The sequence below is a fragment of the Rhopalosiphum padi genome, chromosome 2, assembly GCF_020882245.1.
Source record: "Rhopalosiphum padi isolate XX-2018 chromosome 2, ASM2088224v1, whole genome shotgun sequence".
In the NCBI taxonomy this organism is placed as follows: Eukaryota; Metazoa; Arthropoda; class Insecta; order Hemiptera; family Aphididae; genus Rhopalosiphum; species Rhopalosiphum padi.
This window is the reverse complement of record NC_083598.1, coordinates 30164911-30189765: the sequence shown is the minus strand read 5'-3', so window position 1 is coordinate 30189765 and position 24855 is coordinate 30164911. Positions and strand designations below refer to the sequence as shown.

Below are 24855 nucleotides of genomic sequence, written 5' to 3'. Positions count from 1 at the left end.
TACCTGAATAAGAATTACAAGCGGTTATTCATCCGTTGAAACTTGTAATACACTACAAACTACGCATATCTTGAAAAATGTTTTTAACGACAAATCAATTAAATTATTCATTAATTTATATTAAATTATATATTATATATATTATATATTATATATATTATATATATATATATATATATAGATCGGTGTTTTGCGTATACCGCTCTTTTGTAAAATATAAATTAACTATATTGGTAGTTAAATCGAAATTATATTGTTTTCGGTCTTTGAGGCGGACGGACTTTGTATTTTTATCGCGTATTATTGTCAGTCGTCGAACAATTAATATCACACGCGCCATTCAACCCCGTTGAAAATAGATATACCTAACTGAATATCTATTAGTATACTCGTAACCAACGACAAATTACATTTCACTATGCGACACGTGTAGACGATTACAATATTTTTACACTAATAATTGTTTATCCTAATGAGTTTTATTTCATATTTAAATACAGTTCGAAATTACATTAGCATTTTTTGTTATACACATACATCATATTCACAGGGCACACATGCCAGGCGTGTTTTGAACGGAGGGGGGAGAGAAAAATGCTGGACGATAGCAAATGATTTCAAATATCCGTTCGGAACATCGGAACCCGTTTAATTTAATTTCGCTCTAAGAATTATAACTTTCGACATTCAATAAAATCATTAACCTTTTGTCGAACTATGTTTCTATTCTTAGAATATTGATGAATGAATTATTTTTACAGCAATAAGTGTGGTTATTTTGAAGGTGATGGGATAGGGTGTTAAAAGTTTTGATTATTGTTTTAATACAAACAAGAATATACAAATATATAGGTTTATAATGGGTATAATATAACATCCATCAGTTATTGAGGAAATATTTTGAACTTTTAAAACTATTTATTGACATTTGAAATTATAGAAACTTTTTTTTTATTTATGATGATTATTTTTCCACGAACATGTTAATTTTAATTTTTCAAAGATAACGAATGAACTCCGCTTTTTTATAAACCCTTAATTGTTGAATAATACACACAGATATTTCGGAAACCATGTGTCCGATAAACTAACATTAATAATTGAGATCTTATAGCAAGCCAAGCAACAGTTCCGACAGAAAGTGTATCCAAAATTTAAAAATATAGGTTTTTATAAAATATATTAAATAAGACGTGCATAATTGATAAGAACGTATATATTATATTTAGTACCAAACAGAATAATTATTATTGGTTAACTTGTAGAACTAATGTAATATTTAGACAATGCAAATTTTGATTTTAATGTATATTACAATATGCAATATGCAAGCTATTTAAAAAATTAACATAGAAACCCAATTGGTTACAGCCTAGAGCAATGTATATTCGTTTCTACAACATGGCACTGCGAATCGTATTTTATACGATTAAAACGGAATGGATGTTATAGCTATTTGTCTATTCATTTTGTGAATCATTTTGTTACACGCGCTTAATGGATTCATATAACTATGTCTTATATAATATTTATATTGCATGTCTTACTATATATAATAGGCTTATATCATACAGACGATGGACCATAGTATTTTTTACGATTTGTATTTTAGATTCTGAATGAATTGAAAAATAAATGCATTGATATTATATATTATGCATTGCAAAATGAAAAAATTTAAATAAAACTATGTTTTGAAGATGAACATTTGCTCCATTCATCAACATTTAGGGGGTTTCTGGAAGAATTTTTGATGAAGTTATTTTCTACTTGTTTTCATCGTTGGTATCATAACACAATGCTCCACTCACTTTTCAGGTCGACGTTAACATTTATAGTAGTTTTTTTTATACTGACACCAGTAATATATTTCCTATTTCGTTTATATCATATTGATATCGAAAATAATAATTTAGCGCACGTTTTTATACGGTTAACGTACGATACAGCGTCGCTATATGAAAATTATAATACCAAACAGAAATAATTAGTATTATATAATATGATCGCCGTACACACTGAAATGAGTGTATGTAATACGCATTATATTTTTTATAGTAATGTATACCACTTATAGTTCTTTATCGAACTTTTTTTCAAAATAATAATTAAATTTGCCTTACGAAAAATTGTGATTCCTTGTTGAAAACATCAATACCAATTATGTAATAATAATATATAGCATTTACACTGTTATATACATCAATACAAATGCATTAAACATTTTTTTGACAATATACGTATAAACGTGAAAATATACCTGCAATATGCGCAGTATATTTTATAGTATTGATCGAAATATATTTAAACGACAATACAAAACTAATTACCTATCTTAAAATACTTATTCAACAAATAAAAATCATACATACCTATACATTATTTGACATTTAAAGTAAACGGAACAACATAATGTATTATTAATTAATATTAAATAATAACAACCAATATGAAATATTTTTTGAAACATAACTAATTCTTTATTAACAAAAATATATGTTATTAGTATTAAATAAATTTAATCTAAATTAAAATTATGGTAAATACGTTTTTAGGAGTTAAATATTATGGCAATAGATAAAGAATAATTGTTTTTGTTTTTTATTTACATGTATATGTACATCGAAGTTTACTAGACAATAAAATCGATTGATATAGTTATTAATACAAAATATATTACCTATTCCATTTTAATAACCATAAAATTATGTTTATAAATTCGTAAAACAATATGCTTATTATTCATACATAAAAAACAAAGTGACCACAAACAATTTATTTATACATAGGTGTCAATATTTAAATAAAATGTATTCGATATATATATATATATATATACGAATTAAGGTGCAAGTTATCTAAATAGAGTATGTATACAAGAAATACATGCAAAAGCTCAAATATTTCTGCCCCGGTAAGATAATAGACCAGTGTATATTATAATATATATCGATGAAACAGTTTCTCGGAGAAAGGGTGACAAAACTAAATTATGTGTACAAAGGTTGACTATGTTTATACGAATATGCAATTATGTATTTTAAAAAAGGTCGATATTTTTTATTTAACAGCTATAGCGAAATTGTGTTTTAGAGCCAAAATGGTTATGTTTACGTACTGTAGGTACTTCTTATATGGAGAATTTATTTCGTGAAAATTAAAAAAATACGTTCTTTAATAAAAATCGTTGTCCTTGCCTTATTACATCACGTTTGTGATTCTGGTATACATAACTTTAGTGGCACGCAGTAAAAATATTGTACACATATTTCTTTAACAATTTATATTGGTGACAAACTGACAAGATAATATCACCAAATGTAAAAAATTATTATTATTAACATTTGGCTTTGGATATTCATTTATTTTTTTTTAATAGAACATTTTTTAATCTCTCTGAAAATACATTCAGATTTAGAAGAACGTACGACGGATATCTCAAATTCTCAAAAGAAGGTATTTCGATTACAAATACTATTTTATTTATGTACCTACTTTGAGTTTAATTCACTTTGTCGGAATAAGTACTTACTAAAAAAAAAATATATATACACCGTATGTTCGATAAATAAATACCTCTCCTACATCGCATAAATTCTATTTTGTTTTTAAACATTTACATAATAATATATATTTCTCTTGCCTACTAGTCTGGAATAAAATAGGTACTACATTTATTATCGTAGTTTAAATATATATATATTAATGAGAAAAGTTGGAGGAAATTTATACAAAACGAACGATAACCTAGTTTTATCTTCGCTCGTCCAATTCTTCGTCGTTTTCGACTTAGCGTTTCATTTCTTGTCCATTTAGATATTTATACAAAGGACATTTAGATGATGACAATATGGTGCGTTTGGATTTCATTATTTTTCATTCTTCTATTATAATATTAATGCAATCTCTTTTTTAGCATAATAACTATTACACCGACACTACCGTTGGGTTTGCTAAAGTTCCGTAATATTATACCAACCTCATGGATAATAATTAGCCTTCTCGAGAGCATTCTTAAAAGCATTGTAACGTCTGTCATTAGACAAAAATTAGGACAAAGGTAAGTTATCTTATACTCCAAATATAATATCAGGACATTAGGTCTTAATGATATTTTATTCCTCGGTAGTTATGTCGTGTATAAGAATACCTATTGTTATAGATGATCATCGCATTAAAATAAACACAATAATTATGCTGCAGTGTTTTAATTATTACAGAAACGATTACAACAAATTTAATTTTTATCATAACAATTGGTAGTGCAAAAAAATATTGATTATTATCTATTTAAAGTTATAGTAAGTCTCCAAGCGTTATAATTTTAATCGATGTTTCGTACAAATACACTTTATTCGAAAAGTACACGAAACCTCGAAACTTGCTTAAATAATGACATGCTTTTATTTCACATCATCAAATAAAACTTTATATAGATAGTTAATACATTTTTACAATTGAAATATAGTAGTAAATAAATTATAAAGTTTTTGAAAGGAAATTTTGTTTTAAAGGTGTGATTGAAAAATATATTAATTTTTATGACTTAGCAAATGTTTTTATAATACAGTAATTGTTTTACCTTGAATGGTTAAAATACGTGAATAAGATTACTAAAATAAATTTTTTTTCATATAAATACTGCAATTAATTGTTGCAACTCATTTTTAATTTAAAAAACAATTTAGATATTATGTGGAATCTAAATGTTAACGATCAATATAAAACCTCAACAATGCATTTTATAAGAAAAGTTATAATTAGGTATATTATATTATTGTAGCCATTGTAAAGTAAACTATATTTATATTTTAAAATTAAAATATATTAAGAATGAAAACAAACACCTGACGGTTGATGGTTTGTAAGTCTTGCATTTAAAAAGCTATTCAGTGCGTGAAACAAAAATTGGCAATTTTAAATAAGTACCAACTCAAGTTGATTTTCGATCGATAGATAAGGCTTCTCGAAAATCTTAGGTATACGTATAGAACGCACACATTCTTACCGAAAAGAAGTTAGTCCGCGGAGAAGGAATCTAAAACATCACATCGTTCCTAATGCCAATACTAATCTTTTATCGACATAATAATTTATACTCGCAGACTTACGCCATAATTTATTACGGTGTTTGGTTGATTCGTCTTAGAATGGATTTTAACGCGACGCCACCAAAGTTGCTAACAAATGGATAAACGGCTAGTCATATAACAATTCATACAACTCCGTATCCGTTACGAAACTTTTTTTTTTAACCGTTTGCGAGATAATATTGCAAGAGTTTTAGAACGCATAATGCATCATAAAATCATATAACGTTAATCACGGTGAACGACGAGAGTGTCACACATAGACGACCGCATTTCGTAATATATTATTCAGTTCAATTAATTCGATACGATGGTCGCACCGTCGGCGGCGTTTAAGACCGCGCGGGGACTCGAACCAGTGACGCGCGAACTGATCGTTGACATCTGCACGACACGCGCGTCAGCACCACTAGGTGGAGCGGCGGCGGCGGCAGCGGTGGTTGCCGTTGTCCCGTCAATTCGAAATTTCCAATTTCCCGAAACGACAAGACATAAACAATTCCGGTAGTGGTTTCTTGTATAATAATATAAACACGTCGTTCGTACTACAGTATATAAAAATGCATATATTATAATATAAGCCGTGTTGTTCCTGGTCGCGAACTAGACGAACTGTTTTGATTCCGGTTTAGATCTTTTCGGAACGTACCTAATTAACAATACAGAACGGAATCTGCGAGAATCTATGGTAATTGATAGAGCATGTTTTTTTTTTTGTATTCTTAACAACCCGATTGGACGCAGAAAATATTGCGTAACGTGATAGCCTTAATAATATGATACCTATGACAGATTAAAATATGAAACGATATGATAGTATATGAATAGTATGATAATATTATGTCACAATAATAATGTAATTAAATTGCAAAATATTATTAATATTGCTAAGGAGTGACTAAATATCGAACATGTTTAATTCCAATTCCCAATCGCATCACTTAGGTATCGCTCGTATAGTAATCACACGTCGCTCAAGACCAATACATAATATTACACGTCAATTTGAAATTGTATAATATGTTTGATATCGTTAAAAATCAGACGTTGCTTAGGTACCAATGTTAACCCGGCCTCTAACAGTCATTTTAACAATCGAATTAGTATGGGATATTACATCTTCGTTATTATCATTTAATTATACAACAAAATAACAATGGTCTTTATTTTATGACCTATAATCTTAGCAAAGGGTAAGTAGTCGATTTGTACTATTACCCTTCTGACAAACAGCTATTTCAAAACAGTTTATTTTCATAATTGCGACCTTTATATAACAACTGGCAGTGAGTTATGATTATAACGACTAGAGATTTACCTACATATTGTTACTCTTGAATATACCATCATTATACAGCAACGCGCAACAACGACCTCTTCGGCCTTTTGGTGTTTTAACACAGACCCGCCCACATGCACACGTCAGTGTGATGTGAAAAATAAAAAAATATACAAGATTTTCTGGTTGTTTTATGGTATCAAAGAAAAATAATTATAATTTTTTTTTTTTTTTTGATAACCATCTTAAGTTAATAAGTGAAGTCAATAACATACTTTTCGTTTTGAAAATGAGATATTTTGAAAGATACTTCCGGTACCCATTGCTGAGGATGAATCTTCTTTAAAGTTGATTTAAAATATGAAAAAATAAGGACTTTTGGGTGACAATAATAGTAATTTCGTGGCATATAATAATTGGAACAAGTGTTTTAAATTAAAATATAATTAAATATGATACTTACCGTTAGTATCACCAAACATTTTGCATCCATAAAATGCAAAATACGTTTACGACTTCACTCACTAGCATGTAAAAATGTGCACGAAACACTGACTGTCTAGCATCATATAAAAATGACGACCATAATCACCATGTAGAACGAACGATGGTTATATATTATCTTATAGCTCAGTACATTATAACTGATTTTGTAATAGGTATTATGTATATAATTATTAAACAACCAAAATATATAAAATACATGATACAAAATATTAGGTAGAAATACTCGTATATCAATATAGATCATTTTAATAATAATAATAATAATCATTGTTTATTCAAATGAACAAAACGGGAAAATTGACCAATAATACAGGATAGGTAATGGGTTAATTGTTTTAATTTATTAATATTGATTTATAATATAACAGTTTCAATATTTATAAGCTAGAATATATATATTATAAAAATCAAATATCACATATTGTTAACTTAGTATATTTTATGACGATTAACGGAAAAAATAAAAAATTAACATTAGGAACAAATGTATTTCACAAAACCATAGCTGTTGAAATGGGAAAGTTTTTTTAAGCAATTACTAATTTGTACTGTATGATGGCAAGTAAAACATGGGAGTGGTTTGATTATTATAGACTGGAATATTAAACAGAATAATTTGTAATAAATAATAAGGAGAATCAATTTAGTTAATCATTAATTATTTATATATAAAATAAATGTCAGCTAATTTAAGTTTAGATACTAAAGTGGGAAGTTTTAGAAGGAATCTTATTGACGTTTAATCATGATAGTTAGTTAAGTTGAATTTCAATGTTATGTACTTTAAAAATCAGTTTTGAACAACTTCAATAAATTCAATGTTGGATTTAGTATAAGAATTACAAGAAAAAATGATCCATACTCTAGGACGAATTTAATTAAGACACAATAGAGCCACTTAAATGATTCCAAATCATACGAGGTTATACACAAAAAAATGGACATATTCCTATTTCATATTTCTACAAAATATTGTTAGTAAAAATTAAAAATAAGTAGTACAAATGTTGTTGGTAATAGTTTGTGGATATATTATATTACAAATTGTTCAGTATCGACATTCAACTACGTACCTACGTACACAGTACATTGTGTGTATTTATAAATACAGATAATAATATTTATAGATAGGTAAAAGTGCGTAACAGAATCAATAATTTATGAAACCTTTATATTATCTTCAATGAAGAGTGTATGGTTTTTCGGGATTTCAGTTTTTGACAACAAACATATCAAATGTGTCTGAAAAGGTTTTTCATTTAACAACACTACAAAATACGATTTATCATTTCTATTGAAAATAAAAACTATTTTTCATTTTATTGTAAGAATACTAATTTAACAGCATTAATAACTTAAAAGAAATTTTTTTAATATTATTAGAATATATAATATTAATACAGGTATCCTAATTGTTTTTACATTTATGATCAACTCTTGAATAAATTTGTACCAAAATATTTTAAAATTGTAATCGATCCATTTAAAATTACCTGTTTAGATTCATAAATCATATTTAGGTATTGAAACTGTCAAAAACAGAATATTATATAAACATCAATGAAGAACTATAAAATAAACTTTTAACAAGATTTGCTGATTGTAAACTATTATAAAAATCATATCAAGTTGTTTCAAAACTAATTTTCTACAAAGATTGATAATTTTGAATGTAGAGTTTACAGGCAAAAGTCATATTATACAAACCAATAACGGTCTTAAAATGGATTTTCAACAAACCAAAAAAAAAAAATTACAAATTACAAAATCCCAATCTTTAAGAATCACATTAATTCATAAAAAAAATTAATAAATTAATACAAATTTATTTGTACAGATAAATACGAAAATATTAAACTATTTTTACGTTTGATTTAAATCACATTTCGTGTGATTTAGTTATCTATATATAGATTGGCTATAGATTAGGGCTCTTAGATTAAATGGCAATTTTTTTTTATATGTACTTTGCATTTACGTTTAAAATAATAAATATTTATTTAATATACCTATTTCTTATTGTTTAACATTTATTTATTATGATGCATTTTCTATTTTTTTCTGATCTTATTTTCTAGTCGTAACATGTTATCGTATAAGCTATAACCTATTGAACTTGTAAATTGGATTTTAGAATCTCGAATGAAGAGCAATAAATTAATACATTAACATATATTATAAAACCTTTCGTATAAAACGTATGATGAGTAATAATTATTAATAATTTATTTCGATAATAACGTCCCGCAGGACGTCATACCTTCTAATGAGCGACTGCCCGTTGAGTATAATTTCCGATACCATTTCTTCCATCGAACCTGCGTAGGTAACCCAGTAACCCAAGGTTCTATTTATTTTTGCACAAGTCTTCATCCTATAAAGTCTTGGGTACATATCTTCTTTCAGTGAGTGTGTAACTCAGTCCTGTTTGATCTTAATTCAAAAGCTGAAAGTAAACTGAGATAATAATACCGGTGTCACACTTATACCGTCCAAATGGTTGATTGTGGAGGATATAAACAATGGTAACCAGTATTATACTGATTAAATTACTTTAATAATATCATATTTTAAGACATCATCGTATACTCATTAGCGTAAGATGCATAATAACAACAATAAAATGTTCACTAAATGAAACTGAATTATTTTATATATTATATATATATTATATTCCAGTAAATGATTCACAATTTATAAAATTATACTATGTTTATACAAGTCTATGGTTAAACTACATCTAAAACTGATTCTTTAGTTATTTTGTATTAAATAATGCTGTATAAAGTGCTGTTGAATCAAAATAAATAAATACATATTTGTTGTTTTAATTCAATTTACACCAACGTGTAATAATTGTATAAGCCACTACATCTAGTACCTCTGCAATAAAAAAAGAATATTTTTTTTAGCATTTTTAACAACTGTTATTTTAAACTATTTGGTTATAATTTAAATAATGACTAAACGTTAAACAGTCAATACTTCATTATACGTGACAAAGGCAAAAACTAATTATAAATGCTTTTTTTGAACCGAGTTAAATTAATCTGTTCTCATTTAGGTATATATAATACTACCCCCTTGGAGTTAATTATATTGTATAATATGATATTCATTTTTAATTTTAACGTTATGCTCTTAACTAAATCAAGTTAGTTTTTTTGTTTTTGCTTATCCTGTGACAACCTTTGTGTATACGTTTTGTAAAATAATAATAACGACGCGTGTCACTCGTCTGCAGGAAGCCATTACCGTATGTACATACAATTTCGTACAGGTCAACAATAAATAATAATAATATACTCAGATACAATCCGAAATGTCTTTCGGGATTATGATAAGTAAATAATAATAATAATAATAATAATAACAATGTGATGTCCCGATGGACAAAATGATATCTGGTCAGATAGATACACTGCGACAGCCGTAGCTATAATAATACACCCAATAACCGATATATACTATAATATATTGCATACATGTACCTATATTATATAGCCACCCCGCCTGTTCGACACAAAATTGAATATAATATCGGCCGGCGGACATTGGCGGAGGGGTGAGAGCGGTCGGACACGGCGGTTTAATTCCGTACAACGTAATCGGGTGGAAGGTCGATGAATATTCAACACGGTTACCGCATTACCTCTGCAGATTGCCGATGAACTAGCGGCGCACATCCGTTTCGCGCGCGAGACGCTGTTTTACAGCTTTAATAATAATAATAATAATAATAATGCCATTATACTATATATCGACGAACCGTCGTTAATTGCGATTGCTGTGATAATTATAATGGCTGTGAACTGTGAAGAATATACCGGCGACTACGAGGTATATTATTAGTAAACACGATCGCCGTTCGTGGTGCCCTTCGATTAATACACCTATACCTACAAAACGATGCCGATGAACACAATACAATGATAATATATGAATACAATAGGTAATGACCACAAATCACGACAATTATTACAGATCCAATTCGTGTACAAAAGAAAAATTAAAAGAAAACTTGCAAAACATGCACACATTTATACGAGCAAAATTTCAAAAAATATTTCATGCCAAATACAAGTTTCAAAAGCAATATTAATCTATATATTTATATATTATTTTGATATATTTATCTAATAAAAAGCAATTTGAGTGTGTAAGTATAAGCGATCCAATTACTCATGATTCTAAAATTACAACATTTCTTTACAATGGTAATCGCGTATCAGAATATATGCACATCGGAGCCGAATTTTTAAATTTTGTATTTTAAAGAGGGGACTCGCGAAATATGAAAAACAGATATTATTTTATTTGTTTCTATATAAGGTTGCCATTGGTTACATAAAAAAAATATATATTGTAAATGGATATAATTTTAACCGGTATTTTATATTTGATCAAACGACCCGAATAACTATATTAAAAATCTGTTCAGTTTACATTTAACAGAGTTTAAGAAAGGATAAATCCGTGGGAGTTTAATTTGTCACGGGCAACAACGTATACTAGCTGTGCGCCCGCGCAGGATCAGCAAGTTAATTTATAACCGTAAAAATACGTCGATAAAATACAGTTCGCTTTAAAAACAATAGTTGACATTGGAATAAGCATAATAATATATTATTTAAAATTGATTATTCATTATTTTGAAAATATACACCTCATTGACACGACCTATAATAGTATCGATTTATTTTGGGAAGTCAACACTTATACTTGTACAATATACACAATCATTATCTCAATTTAAAATAAATATCAACACGAAGAAGTCATACAATTAGTTTTAAATTTTTATTTTGAAATCTTTACCGTTTCCACGAAGCATGACGTCGTATTTCAAAAAACTTCTAAATTTATTTATTCAATTCTTTTCTTAAATGTTTATTTGATGTGCGTGACTTGTTTTGTTATTTATGCGGCAATATGCGGTTCATATATTTTTGGGCCCGTGTATTCAAAAATAAACTTTAGTATAAGAATACTAAAATATTGCTCCGAGTAATGTATGTAAAAATAAATATATCCACGCATACGACCGAGTGCTAATTATCATAATTAAAAAGTGTCGAGAATTAATGTAACGCGTGTCTTGTGGTGGTTGCTATATTTTATCAAATGCACGCGTGGTCATGATTATTGCACGTAATATATTTTGCGCGGTATACGTATTATATACGTTCTCAGAAATTCCAATTAAATGTTCTATTCAACGGTATAGTTGTTGGCGTTACACGAGAATTAATTCGATTTTTATAATAAATTACAATATATATAGTTTATCTAATTTGGTGTAAAAATAAAATAAAACGGCTTTGTTGAAATAGTGTCTGTGACTGGACATGTGCAGTGAATATGCTGCAAAGAGCAAAGTGTGCTGTGTTTAAAAAAAAAAAAAGGTTGAAACCACTGGTCCGTGTTGAGTCACCAGAGTATTTATTTTTTATTTTAATCAACTATAAAACCTATTGCCATTACTACGTATTCGAATTAAATTTATATTTCATAGTGATGTCGATGTTTCGACGTAGATATTCGAGTACATGGCAAGTGTGAAACGCAATAAAAATCAATAAAAAGAAGGATCGAAACTCCCTGCAACATCTCTGCAGCAATGAGTAACACTAGTGACCCGTGTAAATAATAAAAGCTGCTGCTACAATCGTTTGACTAATAATACTGTGCCAGGTAAATAATAGTATTCTATTAACACGTACCTATATTGTTTAGAACATGCAATATATTATTAAATAAGCACGAACGAGAACAATAAAATCGATATTTTATGATGATCGTTTAAATTAATTTCGACAATACGTTTAGTAAGTGCTTGCAAACTAATCAATTTATAATTCAAATCGTATATTCTGTGCTACATATTAATAAACTCTGTTTGTATGTGTATGTGTGACAGGTAATTCAGGTAAACTGCAACGTAAAGCCATCTTATAAATTCTAAACATTTTTTATTTAAAACACAAGCAACACTCAGAATACAGTAATTTGTATTATAATATACTATAATAATAAGCAGTGGGCGTATATTATAGTTTAGCGTTGTACAAAATCGTATAGTATAAAATCTAAGAAAAAACTAGGTTTAGCGGACTTTTACGGGAAAGTAAAACATTTCAATATCCTTACAGATGTAAACAGACACCATTAATTCAGTGTATCACACTCGTTCAAATACAATAATATAGTTAATTTTAATTTTTTCATCTATAAAACATATGATTATACTAGGTACGTTTATATAAATTTAATATTGTCGATATTAAGTAAATATAATGTTGTATTCGTATACAACGTTAGTTTTCATGTTTACTGTATTTTAGTATACTTAGAAATTTCTACTCCCTATGTATATATATATTTAATATATAATAACATAATATCAATGATACCCGGAAAACAGTTTCAGAATAACAACACAACTGATTTTTTGTCGGAAGTAGTTGAGACCCCAATTATTTTTACCTTAGATTAAGTTCCGTAGTATCATATTTTGTTTTGTCTTTATGATCTAATAAACTCTTAAAAACATGTTATTAGCTTACTTTCATAATTTTATTAGTAATCATATCAGGCATACACAACTAAAACAAAAACTATTGCAAGAAATCGTAATAATTTAATAAATATTAACGATTTAATAAACAAACACAAATTCCATACGTATATCGGACATGTAAATACAATTTTCACTCAAAAAACTGAACTTGATCATTTTTAAATTAAAAAGTACTAAGATTATCAGATTATTCAGTTCATTAAAAAAAAAAAAAAAAATCATAAATATAATAGATAGTTAAAAAAAAAACGTAGTGCACAACTACAAAACAAGAACAAGTAGTTAAAAACATACAAAAGCATAAATATTATTTAGTACCTTATGTACAATATTAATCATGGTTAAAACTGAACAATTCTTCGCTGAGATATTGAGTGCTTCCATTATCGTTATGGAAAAACGCTTTATAGCTTATACATATTATACATAACCCACAATAAATATTGGAAGCAAGCTGGTTCGTAATTTATGAATCACGTTCGTTAAATTATCATACATATAGGAACTAAATAATTTAAATACAGTTTATTGTGCTAGTTCAATGTGCATTTGAAATAAAATTATTATATACGTAATTGCGTTTCATTCACAAAACAGAAGATTAGACGGTAGAATTTAAACAAAATGTAGTGTAGCTAGTTCAGCTTTAAAACTTTGTTGTCGTCTAAAAAGTCACGGAAAGATAAATGAAATTGTCTATTTTATCATCGTTATTGTTATCATCTTTATGTATATTTTTATTTTTATATTTTCATCATGGTATGGATGGCCGTCTCTTAGCACAATACATTTCATATAGTCAAATGACTCACATAGTTCAAAGAAATAATTAATAAGATACCTAAAGAAAATAATACAATACTTGTAAAGCATGGCGCGCGTGTATTTTCATAACATTTTTTTTAGTCTCCTATATTAAACTGCATTATAAAACTAAAAATATAATTTTATATTGAACCTTGGAGAGAGAAAAGTCGTGTAAATAGAAATGCATAAGTTAACAGTAAAACCTATTCGTGGGACTATTTTAATTGTTTTTTATTTCATTCGCGTATTTATATTTGTTATTTTTTCTTCTTATTTGTATTTATAGTTTATATAATATGTAAATACACTTTTACAATAAGCATAAATTATTATGAGGTTAATATAAAATAAGCTAAAACAAATTAGCTACACTGTAAAAATACTGAACACTTGAGTGAAGGATCCGTCTAGTGATAGAACCTCGTAACATAGTGGTAGAGTGTATTAGTTAAATTTAAAATATAAATCTTAAAGTAGGTCTTACACCATACGTATTACGTTTTATTAAAAAACCAATTAAAAGTTTTTTTTTTCCAGAGAACGTTATTACTGTTGGTAATTGTAAAAATATCGAATACGAGTATTTACAAAATAATGTTTGTGTCACACAGCATTATTACACCAGTGATTCAATATTAAAAACTTAATTGAATTTACTATACAATATATAACAATGTATTTTACAATAGTAAAGGGTAACCTTATAAGTACTAACTGTACAATGGGCATCGGTTTAATTGTGGATATATGAAGAGATCTTCCATTAAAAGTACTTCGGTGATACGTAAAATAATTCAGAAAACATTTGGTACCTATCCATAAAGTTTGCTTGCCAAATAGTTTTTACGTTCGTCATTATGATTTCTACTCGACCGTTCATTTCATGACAACAACTTCACAATTTCTTCTTGAGTGGTTATGTAACGTAAAAATACTTAGTCGAGAAGTCATTCTTGAACTTTGATGCGCCTTATCAAGATATGTAAAAATATAAATTATCAATTTGAGAACGATATAATAATATACACGCATATACGATACATATACACGGTGCACGCACATAAACCATCAGAGTTCAGGTACCACAAGCGACTCAAAAAAATCATTAAAATATGCAAACAAATATACGACCTTCTTTGAAATATGCGAAAACTAAAAAACGAGATATATCAAATATGTATATTATTATAATAATATACTATTCATATGATATTTTATGATGTACGCATGTAGTTCATTTTATTTACCTATTTTATCGATATACGTGGTATTTTCATAGCGAAGACACAACCCTTCCAATGCCCGTAATTGATGTAGGTACTGCGAAATATACTCCGCTAAATATTATCATTATTTTGTTTCGGTTTTGTAATTTATATATAATATTTATTTTCTTGTTTCACAAATAATTCAAAGAAACTTTAAAGCTTGCGCCCTACAAAAAGTTAAAGACTTTTTTTAAAGTGAATAACGCAGCGAACATAATAACAATAATGTCCATAAAAGTCTTAGGTCAAGGTTGATTTTAAATACAAATTAGATGTTTTTTATTTGATAAAAGAAATTTATTTTGAATAGGAAGATTGAACAATAAAAAAATTATAATAAAAAATGAAAAATAGATCCATTTCTCAAATTATCTCTGTGTATATAATAATGTGTATAAAAATTGTGTAATAGTTTTAAAAATCTGTCATCGGCGGCGAAAAAGAAAAAAAAACATGAAAAAATCTATCCGAACATATTTTATTATAAAACAAAAAGTAATATTCTTAATTGGTGTTTGAATGAAACTCTTTCTGGACACGTCGAAACAAAAAAGAAAACGCTAATTAAATCCACTAGAATTATCCGCGCTACCGGCTGACTAATTGAACGCGCTTTAAATCTGGGAATATCAACCGATTATAAACGTCTGTGTATTGCTGTTGTGTATTCGTCACGTTGTTATCAATCCAATATGGACTTGCATCAGCCATCAGATACATTGTATACACCTAAAACAATTTTGAGTTAGAGAGGAATTAAAACAACCGAACGTGCGTGTCAACACAACCACAGTTCTAACTTCTAATCAACCCTTGTCGACTGCTTTCAAGTCGTCGGAAGTCTTAAAACCAAACTCGGTTTACACTAGTGCTAAAGTGATTCTGAAGCATGTATTCGTTGAACACTCACAATCGTTGTGTACATAGGTATGATATTTTAAACGACGCATACGATTTTTTATTATGATAAAAGTTCTGAAACGTTTTTATAGAAGGTCTATATGGCCATATGAGAAATATTCATTTATTTCGTTCAAATATTCAATATGCATCATACATTATTTTAATTAAAACAATTTTTTACATCTAATATTTGTCCACAAACGACGAGCGTAAAAATATTACAGGTCACAACATTAATAAAAGTAATTAAAATATCTACAAACCTATATCATGTTACCTAATAGCTGATAATTGGTTTACTTAAAAATAATAAATGATACATATTATGACTAGGTAATTGCCTGTATGGAAATGTTATTTCAAACAATTGAACAATTTGATAAGTTACGCGCTTTTTAATAACTATTAAGTACTTATTAATAGGTATTCAACTGGTTTATTTATATTTAACTGTTTCTAAAAATGTATGCATGTTTTTTTTTTTATAATTGTATATATAAATAGCAACAAAAGTAATTTAAAATGTCATTAACATTATTTAATTTTAAAACAGGTGTTAATAAAATAACTTATAAATATAATAATAGGAATTTAATTATAGTTTTATAAAAATACTGTTACTTTTATTTTACGTATACTATTATATTATGTACTAATATGAAGTACATACAGTTATCTATATACGTTTTTCAGTAATATTTTCTTTTCCATTCGATTTCAAATATTTGTATGTTTCATAAAACTGAAGACAAATACACGTTTATTTGGTTTGAAAATAAACACGAATGATCCTCGTTGATTTGGCCTGCGGGAGATTTTGAAGAATAAATGTAAAGTACTGTTAAACAATAAGATAATGTATACGTCTGTTACGATATAATAGTTTAAAACGCCTAAAGACACCGGCAACCATTATCAACATCATAATATTGTAATACACATAAATTAAGAATAAACGGAACGATATAAACCGCTGTTGGGTTCATTATTGCATTTTAAACGGTTATCTTCTCGGGTACTTTCGAATTCAATTATATATTATTAGTATAATAAAAATAAAAGATTTATTTTTACTTACAACTGTTTGCAATACAATGCTGGGCAATAATCTCGAAACTATTTCTGAGATCGTTGTACAGAAATGTTAACGCAAAGTAAACTTTCATTCGCCCATTAGATTTTATTATCAATAATATATATAATAAGGTATCTAAATTAACCATAAGTCATGACGATGACATAATATAGTTTTCCAAAACGTATTGCACACCTATTCGATAATAACGAGTGGATACTGAATAGGGGAGAAATAGTTTAGTCCTAGTGGATACAAATAAAATGTGATTAAAGTATTGTACAAGTTAAATAATAAAATATAACAAAGTAAAATCTTTAAAATAGTGTTAAAAAGTTTACCATTTGGTTCAATACTTAGAGCTCTGTGAAAGAAATGCAATCAAGATTAATCACATTCTTCTATTGTGGAAATTACCTATCTGATTAAATATCTTACTAGTCATATATATATATATAATAGTAAAAAATTATTCAAATACAATATCATGTTAGTAATAGGAACTTAGAACAATAACTTTACCTAAAAACGCTCGATAGTAATTGCATATTAAGTGTCGTTTAGTTTTGGAAATACATATAATTATAAAACAGTATTATTTATTCGTTATTGTGTTTTTACTATATTTGTATTTACTCTTGTTACGACGAAAGTTTCACGGAGTGTGATTAGCTGATATTCAGACTATTATAGTTTTATAAGACTAAGTTAAATTCATAATATAATAATATGATTTCAGTATTTAAATATAGTTCCGCCTTGGAAACCGAAAGATATAACTTATAATTACGTTTGGTGGAAAGATTACGAGAATAAAACCGTAGAATGCACACAGAAGTTTTCTAAACTAGATTATTTTCTGCTGTCTTCAAAGAAAGCACCTGAACAAATGGCGTTATCAATTTGGGAGTTTTTGAGGTGCAAAAAAATATGTTTGTTTTCACCGTAACTCTACTGTTTAAACCGAAATTCGAAGATTAAAAGAGACATTAACATAGTAAAATTAATGCGTCAAAAGTAATTCAATTACCACCCGAACTTGGAAAATGTAAGTAATTATTAAGACCAAATATTCCCGGAAAGAGTATCTTATTTTTTTTTTTTTTTTTTTTATAGGTAGTTATCAGTATAGGGTTGTAAATATAATATACTATTATAGTAATTAATTATATAAAACAACAAAACTGAATTAAAACAAATTGCATTTCAATTGATTTGAGTGCCTATAGCTATTTTTCGACGAGCCATATTATTTCATGACAAAACTTCATAATATGATAATTGCAATTAAATTCAATTTAATTAATACAAGTTAGTTTTCAGGTACTTAGAGTAATTAAAACTGAACAATATGAGTATGTATGATAAAACGTTGATAGAATAATAAATTAAATTTTAAATTTAGTATATCCTAAAAATATAATGTTTACGGTTGTATTAAAATAATTATTTAGAAATAATATGTGCGTTTTAATAAAAGTTATTAATTCAATTTCAAAATGCACAACAATTATTGATTTAAATTAAATTGTCAATGAAATATAATATAGACTATATTAAATGACATTTTATGATTACTTAAAATATCGCAAACAATATATATTTTATAAAAAAAAATACACAATTGAAAAATTAATTAATTAATAAATAAATACAATTTCCCGTTTTAAAACCAATATTTAAATTTCAAATATCACTTTGCCGCAAGCCACCGTTGTTGGTTGATAAAATATGGTGTTAATACCTACTTATTTATACGCGAGTTTAATATAATAATTTAACTCAATTGCCTTATTTTAATTTCAAAAGGGCAATATTGAATTTTTACACTTTTATATTTATTTGCTCAGCTCAATAGATAGGTACTGAAAAAATAATTCATTTTTTATATATTCGAGTTAATGAGTGTAAAAATAAAAATACTTCGTATTTATTTATTTATTACTTTTCAACCTAATCATTATATTCTATCTACACTTTCAGTAAATTAAAATTTATAAAATTCTCAGAAATATATTTTGCTTCGGAATATGAAATAAGAAATGAGAATTATCTTATGAAAGAATCTAGGTCAAGAAATAAGATATAAGTTTTTTCGTTGTGGAGTCAATGTTCCAACCTCCATTTAGCTGATTTTGATCTCATCAGCAACCATAACTCTTAATTTTCGTTTTTATATGAATTTCTAGATTTTAAATGATTATGAATTACATATAGTAAATAATTAGATAATAATCCATATGATTTACAAGCAATAAACTTGTGAAATTGAATTTAATCAGAAAATTAAATTACAGCAAGAAAATATAATATTTTAGGATCAATGTATTTTAGTTAATACAAAATATTATAAAATATTTTATTTAAAAGTAGTACAAAAAAATTGAAAATTAGATATTATTTTCACTTCTAGCAATAGTTATTTTTGAATAAATATTATGTCTTAATATATATTTTCTTTTCGTAGATATTTTGACCAGATAAAGAAATTAAAATTCATTGTAATAATTATAGAAAAAAAAATGAATATTGTATGTAAAAATATTTGTAGTATTATATTCCCTATAAAATGAAATTTAACCTTGATGTTGTAAAATAATATTTTTTTCAGAAACACTTCTGCCCACTAAAACTAGTTAACATTTAACTATGTTATTTTTTACGCTTGTAGGGCCTTTAGTGTTCTTAAAACAAATTATTAAAAACATATTTAGTTTTAAAAATAAAACTAGATTTTAGTTATTTTATTTCATTTAAAATCAATTAATTAACTATTTATAAATTAATAATGACGAATACACATTTTGTAAGATATAACACGTATTTTTAATTTTTTTTTCTTTTTTTGTGAAATATTAACAAGAAAAACACATCCTATAGAATACTAATTACACCTTTGGTATAGGCACTTAATAAATATCGAATTTAGGTCTGTTCAAGGTGAATTTACTAACGAATCATAAGTTGTAATCTTTTATTTCACGATAAACTCGCAAATGAAATATGAAATCAAATTAATACGTAATATTGTGCATTAATACAAAATAAAAACTTTGTTCTCTCAATAAACGTTTTTAACTTTTCTTTTATAACTCAATATTTATTTCATGTTTTACAAACATCCTTAAAATATAAAATTTATATTTTAATGTATCTACGGTGAAATTTTCAAACTGAATTAACCGAATAACGAAATAATCAAAGATGTCTCCCAGCGGACAACCTTATAGTTATTACTTTTATATTTTATGCCTAATGCTACACTGCCCAGTTGATATATAACTTTTTATTTTACTTCTAGTAAGTCACTTCCACGTTTTTAATATGTATATTATAATATAAACATATTGATTTTTTGATTTATTTTTTTTTTTAGACTTCCGGGATTATAATTAAACGCGAGTTTTATGTTAAAATAATTTTATTTTTATGGTTTTGAAAACGTCTACTGCAGTAGTCAAATCGTTTGTAACGTGTTTAGTATTTACGCTATACGTTATGGACTTTAAAAACAGCATTTTATACTTGAATATAATATTTCCTTTCTGACTACAACTATAGCTTTATTTTTTGCATTAATACGTAGTAAAATAAATAAGTATTACTTTCCATAGTAAAGACAAAACGCATTAAGTAGGAACATTTCTTTTTTGAGATTACATACTTTTTATTAAATATATCCTCTAAAATAACTAAATAATATTAGAGAATACAATTCAACAGTTATTATTTGTAATAGAGTTAAATTGTATTTTTACCCTTTCATGTCTAGACGATAATGATGTCATTAAAACTTTGGAAAAAATAAATTATGATCTGAGTGACGAAGATATTGATTTTCAAATTATGTTTTCTTTTCTTCGGTAATACTTTCCGGAATGGCAAAAAGTTCAAAAACTAAAAAAATAGATTTTGAAGTACACACACGCGCAATTTTCTTTAGATAAATAACACCGTTGAAACGCGTATAAAAATATTAAAAATAACGATATGCTTTGCGGTTATGTATTGTATAACAACTATACAATACATAACCGCAATATACTAATACTATACTATAGTATAAGTTAGTTTTTAAATTTATTTTTATATATAATCAATTTCTTGGAAGTATATGAAATAAACCAATTATTAGGAACACCAGGATACGTGTGAAGCTTACTTTTCGATGATAATATTCTTGTGTACGTTTAAATATTGTAAAATAATTAAAACCCCATTGAAGTTCCCTGTTGAAGTTCCTGCTACTCTATTCAGCCCTATTTAAATTAATAATATCTTAGAAACTTGGTCTACTGTGTAGGATATTTTAAAAGTGTACCTCTTCGTGGAGTAGGTCACTGTAATGTTATAATGGATGTGTTAAATTTCAAATCGATGAGAAATCTTGGTATTAAAAAAAAAAATAACGATTCTTCGTTAATAATTACTAGTATTTACGTACAGTTTACATTAATATATTTCGTAGTTCAACATAATATTTTTATTATCAACAATTCAGTAGGTTACTAATATTTTTTTTTATTGTGTATAGGTAATCGAATACCATTCAACGAATAGTATGCCCATAACTTATCTTTTATTGAATTTTGTTATTCGGTACTAAAAAATTAGAATCTAGAATGGACAGTTTTAAGGTGTTCATTTGTTTATCCAAAAAGTATAAAAGACTCTAAAAAAAAGATAATTCAAAAAATAAATAAATAATTTGCTTTACTTGTATATGTATATAAAAAGGTAAAAGGGATGTCATATCATTTGGAATTTAGATGCTTACAATATTTCAACGTATGTAAATTATACGTATATCATTTTTTTTTTTTTTTTTTTTATTGTAAAGCGTACAATCTGTAATTATTATTACAATAAGTCAATAATTATGCATTCGGAAATATATAAAGCTTGTCATACTATTAGCGTACTAGAACCATCAGATAGCCAATTATCTGTAAAATTGTTCTAGTTAAATTAAATTATTGAGTTATTCATAATCTTAATGAATCATAGCAATGTTTGAGTTTATTTTATCTTATTTTCGCCTGGTATCTTATTTAATTTCGATTTAATGTCTGCAAAAACGCGACTGATCAGTGGATAGCATCAAGTTCAAATAATAAATGATCAATAAATGATGTTGCCGAGCGAGTCTCTTAGATCGTATTTCATATTGCCAATTTTAGTCAAAAAGAATAATCTTCTATAGAAGTGACTTTAATTTTATGTTCAAAAGAGCCAATCAAAAGTTCTCAAAACTATTAAAAACCTTACTTGATACGAAAATTAAGAAATTTTAAATTAGAACTATTATATTATTTGAAATACATGTTAATTGTTTTTCTATTTGTTGAATTAAGTATTTTTTCTGTTTTTTTCGTTGTTCAAATTCAGTAAATATTACTAAAATTTTATTTAATATGTGTTGTACAAAAAACTTAGCTTTTTCCGCTGTTTTATCAAAGTTGGTCAAAATATACTTATATTATATTATTATCATGTTTTTTTATTTACCAAATTTTCAATTTTTTCATATTTTGAACAATGTTTTTAGAAAATGTAGCATACATACAACGTACCTTTACACTTTATCATAGTATCAAATTTGCTAACGACGAGATAGCACTTAGGTATTAATTTACTTAGTCACTCAAATGTTACAAAATAATACACAGAGGCAATCTTATTTTGAGAGTAATGTTTGTCACTATCAGTAATCCGATTAGCCCAAGTTCCATTATGAAACTGCGTGATGTATATGTTGTTGAATAATAAATATTTTAATATTTTATTATGATTTAAAATAAAAATAAATACAAATATGTAACAAAACACTAAAAAATAAATATTTTTTCAGTTGTAAAATCAATAATGACGCATATTCAAATTGGATCTTATACTATATTACTAAATTATTAAATAGACAATATACATTTGTTTAAATCTTGAAATTGTTAGTCTTATAAGATCGTTGCTAATTGTTTTTTATTTTTAAACAAAGAGTTAGTTAACAGAAAAATTACATTTTATCTTTTACTGTCTATAAATTATTGAGTTATTGACTTTTTCAAATATTCACTGCTAAACTATACTTTAAGTAAACCATATTTACAGTTTTTGTGATCCTTTTTGTTTTGATTCCATGATCACACAATAATTATGTTTTGTTCAACTCTCTATTAACTGTGGGTACTTCTAAGTCCTAATACAACGCTTAGTTTAATTTTAAACTGTGTGAATATGATTTAGGGTACTTCGGATGCGTAGATCGGAATTCAGTCTCTATGAGAGATATTGTTTGTGATTCATATCCACATCCATAGAAAGGGGTAGTATGTAATTTCAATTTGTGCATTATGTGATTATACAGCTTCCGTAGCCAGTCCGCAAGCGATTTAAAGTCAACAATTTTTTTCTTGGCAGATCAAAACCGATTGTTTAATTGTTAGATTGGTAAAAATATGTTATCCATCAGAGTTCTCCGATATCCAATCCTTATACCATTTAGTATTCTCCTTGAAATTTACTATTATTAACTCCTTCGTGATTATTCAAAGTTGATTACGAGACATAAATCGTTGTCTTCTCCCTACCTCCCTAAGTCTGTATATATCGAGAGGTTCATATTATTATCAATATTAGTTCATTCTCAGATGAAAGCTTGTTCTCTTCAGATGTTTGAAGTGATCAAAGTTACTTACTACTTAATCACTAATAACTGTTTATCTCATATCAAATGTACAATTTTCTGGTAATTCACGATCTAGAAAAATACATTTTTATATCTGCACATCCTGATCATAAAAAAATTGATTTCACTTAGTGAATAAAACATATATAAATTATTGTTGTATATTTTGTTATAAATGATTTGTACATCATGGTATTTATTATATTAATGTGATTTCTATGATTTAGACTAAAATACTAAACACAAAAGTAATTAAAATACGATTACAAAATCATTTCATTAGATACACATTTTATATTTATATTATTTAAGTGGAAATTTAGTTTATACGATACATTCAAAATTGGACTCTTGGGGCTAATAAAATATACGAGAATCAGTGGAATCCCCATAAGCCACATTAAGCATATAATGTCTAGCTTTCTGGACGGTGACCAATTTTTTTTTTTTTTTGCTGTTATTGTAACTTTAAATTTAGAACATTTCTACGATAAGCTGAGTAGTAAAATATAGGTGACAAATCCTGGTGGATTTTCCCTTACAATAACACTTTTATTTTATTCTTCCGGTGTATGCTTATTATTTTTGCATATTATGACCATAATACGAAAGAAGCTATATTATTTTATTTCATTTTCTCAGTATATGCTCAAGCATAATT

General features: G+C 26.7%; 1 protein-coding gene across 1 annotated transcript in view; it reads left to right on the top strand.

Annotated features, from left to right (window-relative positions):
- The window catches only part of LOC132921972 (adhesion G protein-coupled receptor E3-like), a 138972-nt gene that overhangs the window by 18450 nt on the left and 95667 nt on the right, over nucleotides 1-24855 (top strand). The window lies entirely within an intron of this gene.